Source organism: Brachypodium distachyon, chromosome 5, assembly GCF_000005505.3.
Source record: "Brachypodium distachyon strain Bd21 chromosome 5, Brachypodium_distachyon_v3.0, whole genome shotgun sequence".
Classification (NCBI taxonomy): domain Eukaryota; kingdom Viridiplantae; phylum Streptophyta; class Magnoliopsida; order Poales; family Poaceae; genus Brachypodium; species Brachypodium distachyon.
In genome coordinates, this window is record NC_016135.3 from 4,070,481 (window position 1) to 4,081,573 (window position 11,093).

Consider the following 11,093-nt stretch of genomic DNA (forward strand, 5'->3'; position numbering starts at 1 on the left):
AATAATGGTGATCTTTACGTCGCAGGCTTGGCAAGGATCGGAGGAGGATTCAGAGGAGGATTGGGAGAGGAGAGATCAAAGCATGTGAGGTCTGGGGCTCTTTGGCAGCAGGCGCATCGATCTTGTATAGCACAGGCTGCACAGCTGGGGCGAGGACAAGGGAGGCGAGAGTAGAGACTATGAATAATATGTCTCGATTACGAAAGGTAATTTAGGATAATCCTGCTGTACATCTTCGTCCTTATTGTTTGTGTTGACGATGGAATCCGGATGAGCATTTAGCCACCGCCAGGACAATAGTTATCTTTTAAATTCACCGACCAGGCCGTAGAGATTTGAGACTAATGAAACATTTTTTATGTCTCAAGTAATTTGTATGGCTATTTCTTTGATGCCAACCAATTCTGAAGTTTTACAAGCATGTCTCTGGACCAGTATGCACTCATCTCATTGTGTTTTTGTAAAAAAAAAAACACGCAACTATGGGCTCTTTTGCATGATCAATTTATGTCCAATATCTCAGGTAAAGCCTTGCTAGAGCTGAAATATTCCTTCATAGATGCAGTACTGAATATTCGCCATGTGAAATATTTTTCATGCTTCACTTCTAAGGAAGATGTCTGTCCATTTAATTTGATTGTCCACCAGTGAAGATGTTGAGTATAAGCTTCTATCCTGTAATCTTAGTTTGCATCAAATCTATATTATGCAAAGTCTATGTTCACAATTTCAGTAGGTACTATCTCGTCTTCTTCGAGAGTAGAGCACAGAGACAAAGGGTGTCTGGTGGCCGTCAGATGGGAGCACGGAGAGAAAGTAATGCATGTTACTAGATTTTGTTGTCTTATGATAGAAAGTATAGAGACAAAATCTATGAAAGACTTTTTTTAAGAGTGTTTGATGATTGGTGGTCGTCAAAAAAGATCAAAGAGAAGTTAGACGCATGTCTTCAAATGTACGGAGTATCTTTTATTTTGTTGTGCCGTTGCAACGCGGACATTTCTGCTTAATTTTTTTTTGAATTATGTTTTTTTTTGAAAAACCCCTCGAGAAACCTAGCAGCAACCTACGGTTCGTAATCGGAATTAACAACGGCGAACCGTTTTGGATCCAAGTGTTATACTAATACCATCTTTCATCTTTCGTGGACTAAATTCCGAGTTCATGGACTAAACTCCGCGTTCATGCAGCTGTGACGGGCATCCTTCATCGTACCATCCATTCATCGTTCTGGAAGAACGAGAAATACAAGGCGTAGAACAATCTTCCGCTGCTCCGACCCGGCCGTTTGGACTTTGCGCGCGCATGCTCCAACAGCGATCGACAAGAGTCAAGCCTGCAAGCGCGCGCACGGGATAGGATTTCGAGAACAATTCAATCTTGTTGCTCACGACTCCAATACAAGGATTTTGGCAACTCAAGTCACGTCTTCGACTCACGCACGTCAAATCATCGAATTTCTCGTGAACTGCCAACGGAAGTCTAAAAGCCAACTCACTGATCTCAGCAACCGAAGTGCGAGGCGAATGCAAAGATCCAGTCGTCCACTCGTGCTTGGCTGTGCCCGGCCGGTCTCCCACCAATGAGGCCCAGCCCACGGAGCCACCTTGCAGTTGCTGATATTCCTCATTCTCATTCCTAGGACGACCGGCATGGGAGGAACCCCGTGGTGGTTGGCCACCACGGACTGCTCGCCGCCGCCTTCCTCCGGCAGCTCCGAAACCCTCGCTTTCCTCTTCCTCTCCCCGTGCCCGCAGCGCGCGCTCCTCGGCGCCCTCGACCTCCTCTTCCTCCTCGCTTCCCTCTTCCTCCTCCTCCTCCGCCGCCCCCTCGGCCACAGCGCGGACGCTGACGATGATGCGCCAGAACACGAGTCGCTGCTGCGGCCGGCGCCACCGACCAAGCCCCAGGACACCGTCCGCTACGGCGGCGCCGTCGCGCTCGGGGCGTCCGCCGTCTTCGCCGCCGGGTCGGCCGTCCTCCTCGCGCTCGCGGTTTTCCTCCCCCTTCGGTCGCCGGAGCAGGGCGCTCCGCCGCTGCCATGGCGCGTCATGGAGTCCGCCTTCCTCGCCACGCACTGCGCCGCGCATGCCGTGGCCGCGTGGACAGTGGCCGCCGCCGCGCACCCACGGCTCGTCCACCTTCGCGTCTTCTGGGTCGCCACAGCCCTCGCCTTGGCGCTCTTCTCCGCCTCGGCGTCCATCCGCTTCGCCGACGGCTCCCCGCTCTTCCCCGACGACCCCCTCGCCTTTGCCGGCCTCCTCGTCTCGCTCCCTCTCGTGTACCTGGCCATCACGGGCTCTTCCGAGCCACGCAGTTCAGTTGGGGAAGAGGACGAACCCGAACCCGCGGAGGACCCCGGCGCGGCCACGCCGTACGTGGGCGCGTCCTTCCTCTCGCGCGCCACCTTCAGTTGGGTCAACCCGCTGGTCTCCAAGGGGCACGCAGAGGGCTCCCTGGCAGCTGACGACGTCCCGCCGGTGTCGCGCGCCCACCGCGCGGAGGCGGCGCACGCTCTGCTCTCCTCCAACTGGCCGGCGCCTTCGTCGTAGCGAGTCATCAGTCCGGTGGGCGTCGCGCTCTGGTTGTCCTTCTGGCCGCAGTTCGTCCTGATCGCGGCGCTGGGCCTGGTTCAGCTGGCCACCATGTACGTTGGCCCGTCACTCATCAACAAGTTCGTCGACTTCATCCGCCGCGGCGGCGACGCCAACGCGTGGGGAGAGGGCCTCTGGCTCGTCGGCATCCTGCTCGTCGGCAAGGCCACCGAGACGCTCGCCACGCACCACTACAACTTCCAGGGCCAGCTCCTGGGCATGCGCATCCGGGGCGCGCTGCTCACGGCGATGTACCGCAAGTCGCTGCGCCTGTCCCCAGGTGCCCGCCGCGCGCACGGCGCTGGCGCCGTCGTGAACTACATGCAGGTGGACGCCGGCATCGTGTCCAACGCCATGCACGGCCTGCACGGGCTGTGGCTGATGCCGCTGCAGATCACCGTGGCGCTGCTCCTCCTGTACTCCCACCTCGGCTCCGCCGTGCTCATGACGCTGGCCGTGATTGCCGCGGTCACCGTGGTCACCGCCTTCGCTGGCAAGCTCAGCCTGGCCTACCAGCTCGAGTTCGTCGGCGCCCGCGACAGCCGTGTCAAGGCCATCACGGAGATGCTCAACAACATGCGCGTCATTAAGCTGCAGGCGTGGGAGGATACCTTCGGAAGCAAGGTGCGGCAGCTCCGGCAGGCTGAGGTCGGGTGGCTCAAGAGGGTGATTGTCTTCGTGTGCGGCAGCACTGTGTTGTTCTCCAGCGGGCCGGTCGCCATGACGGTGCTCGTCTTCGGGACGTACCTCGCGGCCGGAGGGGAGCTCGACGCCGGGAAGGTGTTCACGGCCACCGCCTTCTTCAGCATGCTCGACGGCCCCATGCGCAGCTTCCCGCAAACCATCGCCATGTCCTTGCAGGCGTTTGTGTCTCTCCGCAGGCTGGACAAGTTCCTGTCGGACGCGGAGATCGACGGCGCGGCAGTGGACTGTCGTCTTGACAGCGGCGGAGCAGGAGACGTCGCCGTGGCCGTGAAGGTGGAAGGAGGAGTGTTTGCGTGGGACGTCCAGGACAATGCCGATGGCCCAGGAGAGGAGCCGGTGTTGAAAGGGATAGAGATGGAGGTGAGGAAGGGTGAGCTCGTGGCGGTGGTCGGCACGGTTGGCTCCGGCAAGTCGTCACTGCTGTCCTGCATCATGGGAGAAACACACAAGGTCTCCGGAAAGGTCGGTCTCCTCATCTCAGTTATATCTGCTCCTATTTCTCTTCTGCTTGTGTGTAAACTCCTACCAGGCTACCGGCTTGTGATGGCTTCGCAACGAAGTCGAATTGTTCAACGCCTTCGTCACGTTTTCTTATTTCTTGTTTTTTTAAACTGCTTCAGCCGTAGTTTTTCTATATATGCGCAGATTCTTGACCCGCAGCATGGAATATTGCTTGTTAGACCAAAATGAAAAAAAATATGATGTTGCCATTGAAAGTTGTGGGCACCTGTAATTGTTGGTTGACTGCGTGGGGGTATCCGTCTATTTCTTGGTATACCTTGCTCGGAGTACTTTTCAATTTCTGAGGTCTAGAACCTGAATGATTGTTAATCTTATAACAGTAACGACTGATATATCAACGCATGCAGTTACCGCCATCCTAAGGATTCACTTTTAAATTCCAACTGTCTAATTAGTTGGCATTATACAACTAGATCGAACTATCAAACAAGTTGTCAAAATAAGTAGTATCGAGCTAGCAATGGTAGTTTCAAACCCAGAGCCCCAGAGGTCAGTTTATCACTGTGATACTCATGATTGATTGAAAAGTTAGCAGGGTGTAGCTGTCAGTCACGACAATGGCAATCTAGCCTAGTGAAATACAAGAGCATGACAGATGTTAACATATGGAATCGTGAATAGCAATGCACTGTAAAACATGGTGCGCCTTTGTCCTTCCTTCAGAAAAACCATAGAACAATGCTTCACTTCTTGTGAGTGTAGAAAATGTACAGTATTAATGTTTCCAAGAAGACTAGAAAATTGCAGTACAACTTAGAAGACACTCCACACCATCTTTCACTTATATTTACTTTACAGATATAGGCTCTGTAGTGAACGTTACTTACAGTTGAAATTACAATCTTACATGACAAAATGTTGCGAGGGAACAAATATCGTAACAGGTCAACGGGAGATAATAGTTGTTCTAGAAAGTAATTCATTACTACATGGATAACGAGCTCTATTAGTACATCCTGTGTTACTTAGTGATATTTTGCAGATTTTGATTGATATCAAGATTCATGAGAACTACACATATATTGAAATCCTAGAGTTTATCTAATTTCTAGAACTAATCAACCATAATACTCTAGATGTGCTTCTTGTGTGTTGTGGCAATTATTTATAGACACCTATTAAGGGCATTATGTTTTCAAATCATTTCACTTTTCTTCCTTATCAAAATCTGTCTTATTATCTATACTTTGTGTTTGATATAGGTTAGCGTCCGTGGGAGCACCGCATGTGTCACTCAGACAGCATGGATCCAGAATGAAACCATACAAGAAAACATTTTATTTGGACAGGCGATGCATCCAGAGAAATACCAGGAAGTTGTACATGCTTGTTGCTTAGGAAAAGACTTAGAAATGATGGAGTTCGGAGACCAGACTGAAATAGGAGAGCGAGGGATCAACCTCAGTGGTGGTCAGAAACAACGCATCCAGCTAGCTAGAGCAGTTTATCAGGATTGTGATATATATCTTCTTGATGACATATTTAGTGCAGTTGATGCTCATACTGGCTCAAGTATCTTCAAGGTAAATTCATGTTTGGTTTTCCCTTTTCTATTCATGTACTATTTGCAATTCATATGGTTGATTTAATTTACAACAAATGCAACGGAAGTACACATTTAAATGAGCATCAAGGCACCTGGAAGAAATGTTAACAAAATGAGAAAGTCCGATTCCATGTGCCATATAGAGCGGGTTGAGGAAAAGTTCGAATATGGAGACTGAAATGTTGAGAAAATTTTAAGAAATAGTGCATTCTTGCAATAAACCACATCTACTCCTTCCGTCCCATATTAAGTGACTCAAATTTGTCCAAATATGGATGTATCTATGCCTAAAAAACGTCTAGATACATATAATAGAAATTCAGTTAATATGGGACGGAGGGAGTACTAGGTTTTATTAATTATCAATGTACTGGATTCAGAAAGAAATTTTGACATTAGATAATCAGAACATATATATACAGCCATTTTGAAATAAGAAAATTCTGCACTTGTCCATCACATTCGTTGTTTCAATTTAGTCCTCTACAACGTTGGTAAATTACAAAATAAACTTATCTGGCCAACTTCTCTGGAACCCCATTAAAAATAGAAGGGAAGTCAGTCACCAAATACTCCGCTCCCTTGAAGTGTAGAGACTTGTATCATTTATCATAGTTATCACTGTAGTGTACATTTCAGAAACAGAGTGCCTAACATCAAATTTTGTGCCAGTTATATGACATGATTGTAGTAGCTATATCAGCACCCATATATTTTTGTGCTAAAATTAAATAGTATTTAAGTTCAAAATTCTTTTATACTCACATATTTCAGATCTCACTTTGTTTACCTGTCTGTTTATTCATTTTCCTTCTTGTGCTGGCTTCTCTGAAAAGCAAAGCAACAAACAGTTTTGTTCCTGTCCTTCCCTTCTTTTTATTTTGAGTAATTTTATATCCTGCATTTTTCTTTTGTTTCTTGTTTTAGATTACCTACCATTTTGCAAACTAAAAAGAAAGGTTGTCCATTTAAAATGACATGGAATCAGTTGGTTATAAGTTGGACTAACTACCTACTTTATTTTTAATGCAATTTTTGGATAGCTTTCTTATTACAACAGTAGTGCAAAAAGGTTTTTCTGAACAATTAGATAACTATGGCTAGTATTTTAGCCAATTATTGAGTAGCACTCTAACAGTGTCTTGTTCTGCAGGAATGTGTCAGAGGCATACTCAAGAATAAGACTATTTTGCTTGTGACCCACCAAGTGGATTTCTTACGAAATGTTGACACTGTATTTGTGAGTTCCATTTAAGAGCTGTGTGTATTAATTTTGGAGAAAGTAGAGTAGCCATATATTATTGGTTCAGAAAATAAGAGTATTATATTGTGCAACATAAACGTATTCCAGAGTAGCAGTAGCAATGTTTTCTTTTGGTTCTAGAACCAGAGAAAAGGACTAGTTCAGTCTTCATACTTGTAGTTCCTAAATAACTTTATGCGTATTTTCTTTAAAATATACTTTAAAGTTTGTCTCGATTATCAATATATGCTATACTATGCGAAAGATACCATGCTATGTTTTTGACTGATAAGTGATAACATAGATGAAACAACATTAACCTTACGTGCACACACAGGTAATGAAAAATGGGGAGATCATTCAATCAGGGAAGTACGGCGAGTTGCTAGATTCATGTTCAGATTTTTTAGCTCTTGTTGCTGCTCATGACAGTTCCATGGAAGCACCAGGAGTACATGGCTGCCATGTTCAGAACACTGAGAATTCTCAGGACACCATGGTATTACCAAAGACCCCTTCTGTTAACTCCAAATCCAGTAATGAAAACTCTGTTGCACCAAGCAAAGAAGCAGGTTCTTCTAAGATTGTCCAGGAAGAGGAGAAGGAGAGTGGTCGAGTAAGTTGGCAAGTGTACAAGCTATACATCACACAGGCTTGGGGTTGGTGGGGAGTTGTACTCATTTTAGCTATATCAGTGCTGTCAGAGGCCTCCAGAATGGCTAGTAACTACTGGCTGTCATATGAAACATCAGGAGGAACCATATTTGACATTTCCATGTTTCTTGGTGTTTATGTTTCGATAGTTGCTGTTTCGGTTGTATTTCAATTTATCACCATTCTTTTCATCGCATTCTTGGGGCTTAAATCAGCCCAGGCCTTTTTCGGTAAGATGTTTAGCAGCATTTTACGAGCTCCAATGTCATTTTTTGACACCACTCCTTCAGGAAGGATCCTAAGCCGGGTACGTCTTATCTAATGAAGCCATGGGTTAAATTTGTTACCCTTCATGTACACAATCATTTGTTGAAGTGTTATTTACCTCTGTGTAAACATTTTCTTCAGGCATCATCGGACCAAAGCAAAATAGACACTGCCCTTCTATTCTACTTTGGTGCCGGCATATCAATGTGCATTTCGGTTGTTAGCAGCATTGCTGTTACCTGCCAAGTGGCATGGCCATCAGTCATAGCAGTTCTTCCCCTACTGCTTTTGAACATTTGGTACCGGGTATAATCAATGCATATCAGAGGACTGAAATCATTCTTCATACCAGGAATCATGAAATTTTGATTTCTGATTTCTTGTTTATATTTTTCAGAATCGTTATATTGCAACATCTCGAGAATTAACTCGTCTTCAAGGAGTAACAAGGGCACCTGTTATTGACCACTTTACAGAGACCTTTTTGGGTTCTCCAACTATAAGGTGCTTTGGGAAGGAGGATGAGTTTTACCAAACAAACTTGGACAGAATCAATTCAAATTTGCGCATGTCTTTCCATAATTACGCAGCTAATGAGTGGTTTGGATTTCGCTTGGAGCTAATTGGCACACTTGTGTTGTCTATAACTGCTTTTCTCATGATCAGTTTGCCTAGCAATTTCATCAAGAAAGGTATCATTTAAATCTCCATTTGTCGATTATTTATAGAATTACATGTAACAGGAGTCGACTTTATGGTCCTCATGTTCTATAGTTTTTTTTGGTATAAATTTACTTGTTCTCTTGTATCCCATTAGTCTTATGCTAAGTGTTAGGCATTGAAGGTATGTTAGAAGGTGTATTAAGTTGTCAAGCATTTGAGATGTAATAATAATACAATATAACTAGATGAACCGCTAAGTGTAGTACTTATCGCTGGGTAGACCAGGATATATGGTTAGTTGTTCATGTTCTAAATAATGCGATTTTAAAAAGTAACATGGAACTGAGCAAACTTCATCTATTTTCATTTACTTTCCGGCTCTATATAATAGTTCGTGACCTTCAAAACATTCGTTCATTCTGTTTTTTTATTGTTTCTGATGTAGAATTTGTCGGCATGTCTCTTTCCTACGGTCTTTCTCTCAATTCCCTGGTGTACTATGCAATTTCCATTAGCTGTATGCTAGAAAATGATATGGTAGCTGTGGAGAGAGTGAATCAGTACAGCACTCTTCCTTCTGAGGCAGCATGGACAGTGTCAGACTGCCTTTCCTTGCCGAATTGGCTATGCCGAGGAGATATTGACATTACAGATCTAGAGGTCAGTAATTCTTCTTTTCCTTTGCTGATTCTTTCTGTAGTGCGAACTTTTTAAAATATTATTCTTTAGGTGATTGGTGGAAGTTGGCCACAAAATACTGTTCTTTTCAGGTCAGGTATCGACCAAACACACCTCTAATCCTGAAAGGCATTACGATTAGCATCAGCAGTGGAGAAAAGATAGGAGTTGTGGGAAGAACCGGCAGTGGCAAGTCGACTTTAATCCAGGCATTATTCAGGCTTGTGGAGCCTGCAAAAGGCCAGATCATCATCGATGGGGTAGATATTTGCACTTTGGGCCTTCATGATCTGAGGTCTCGCTTTGGTGTGATTCCTCAAGAGCCTGCGCTCTTTGAAGGAACCCTAAGAACCAACATTGATCCGATTGGACAGTATTCTGAGGCTGAGATATGGCAGGTACATGTTTCAGCTGCTATATGTTTCAACACATGAACTTCCTCTTCGATATACGAGTAATTCTGTGTTTCTGTTTATCTTAATATCTTTATCGCACTGCAGGCTCTCGAGCGTTGCCAGCTAAAAGATACAGTAGCTGCCAAACCTGAGAAGCTTGATGCACTAGGTATGTTTATCATATTGGACTGTGCCCTATCATGGTTTTGAGTAAATTCCATTATTAATTCTGGCCGAGTCACTTGTGCTCTTTAGTATATACGGACTGTGAACTTGTATTAATTACTCCCTCCCTCCGATACATAAAAAATATCTTCATTTTGTATTAAATTAGTACAAATTTTATATTAAGTGGACGACATTTTTTATGAATCCGAGGGAATATATATGAGGGAATATATATGAGACTCGCAGGAAGTGCACTGTAGGGATTCATTATCTGTTCTTTGGGAACAACCGAACAACAGATGGATGAATACTTGTTTGCTCGTTGTCTGCAGTGGCCGACATGGGTGAGAACTGGAGCGTGGGGCAGAGGCAGCTTCTCTGCTTTGGGCGTGTGATACTGAAATGCAGCCGGATCTTGTTCATGGACGAGGCGACTGCTTCCGTTGACTCCCAGACTGACGCGGCCATCCAAAGGATCATCCGGGAGGAGTTCCTTGCGCGCACCGTCATCAGCATCGCGCATCGTGTGCCCACTGTCATGGACAGCGACAGAGTCCTGGTGTTGGATGCAGGTACGTTGCTAATGCTGGCTTCAGAATGATATTCCGATAAGGAGGAGGTTGAGCTTCTGTTTGATTTGTGTATGTATGTGCTCTTCGTTTCAGGACTAGTGGTAGAGTTTGATGCGCCATCCAAACTGATGGGAAGGCCATCAGCTTTTGTAGCGATGGCTCAGGAGTACGCCAGCCGGTCGTAGTACCAAGGCAACCGATTGATGAATATGTCCTGGTCTTGTTGGCAATGCCGAGTAACATAAATCGAGATTTAAGAAGCATTATTGATCAAGGCATAAATGTAACATTAGGGAAGATGAATTCTAGAGTAATTTGTGCAGCCACTACGTGTTAAATTCTCTCGCGACATGATACTATGTGAAATTTTCTCTAGTCCTGACACGCGGGCCTATCCATCAATTCTGGTGTCAAAACACGCTGAAGAGGCGTTAAGTGCGATTTGTCAAGTCTGTCTCCTAACAAGGTTGGTTTTTGAAAAACTTACAAATAGTGGTGATCATGTTGTACCTATATGCCTCTATCTCAAATGTGGTTGTTTCATTCAATTTACTCTAAAAAGAACGAAATAGGACACAACTTGGTCTTAGTATTGTTGTAGTAAAATAAAACCATTATATGGGTCGGGCCGTAAATTCTACATGACGACGACTAAGTCAACATTTTCCAAGCATGAGTCAAAAAGCCCACGTGATGCGGTCAATCCTACATGGCAAAGGAAGACAAGTCAACAAGTCAAACCTCTCATGCCATGGTCAAAGGGTCAAATGAGATAGAGTAGGAGACAAAAAATGTGTGAGGAGGGGGCCCCTAGTCCATGATGGACCATTGACCGAACCCCCCTTTTATCACATGGTGCACACAAAAGGTATGGACCAAAGAAGTTACTTTTACCATTTTGCCTCCACTTTTCTCTCTCCCTCAAGGGTAGCCATGGTCTTTTGTCATGGATCCCTAGGCTATAAATACCCCCCATGGGGGCATGTACCATTCACTCTCACTTGAATAAACTCAAGGGGAGAAGATTAGAGTGCTCACTCTAAAGTTCGCTCTCGCGCGCCGCTCTCAACTGAAAGTCGATCGGCC

The 11,093-nt window shown here is 45.3% G+C and overlaps 1 pseudogene; it reads left to right on the forward strand.

The window, feature by feature from the left end:
* Positions 1 to 1,578: 1,578 nt before the first annotated feature.
* On the forward strand, positions 1,579 to 10,411 carry LOC100838756 (annotated as a pseudogene).
* Positions 10,412 to 11,093: the final 682 nt, after the last annotated feature.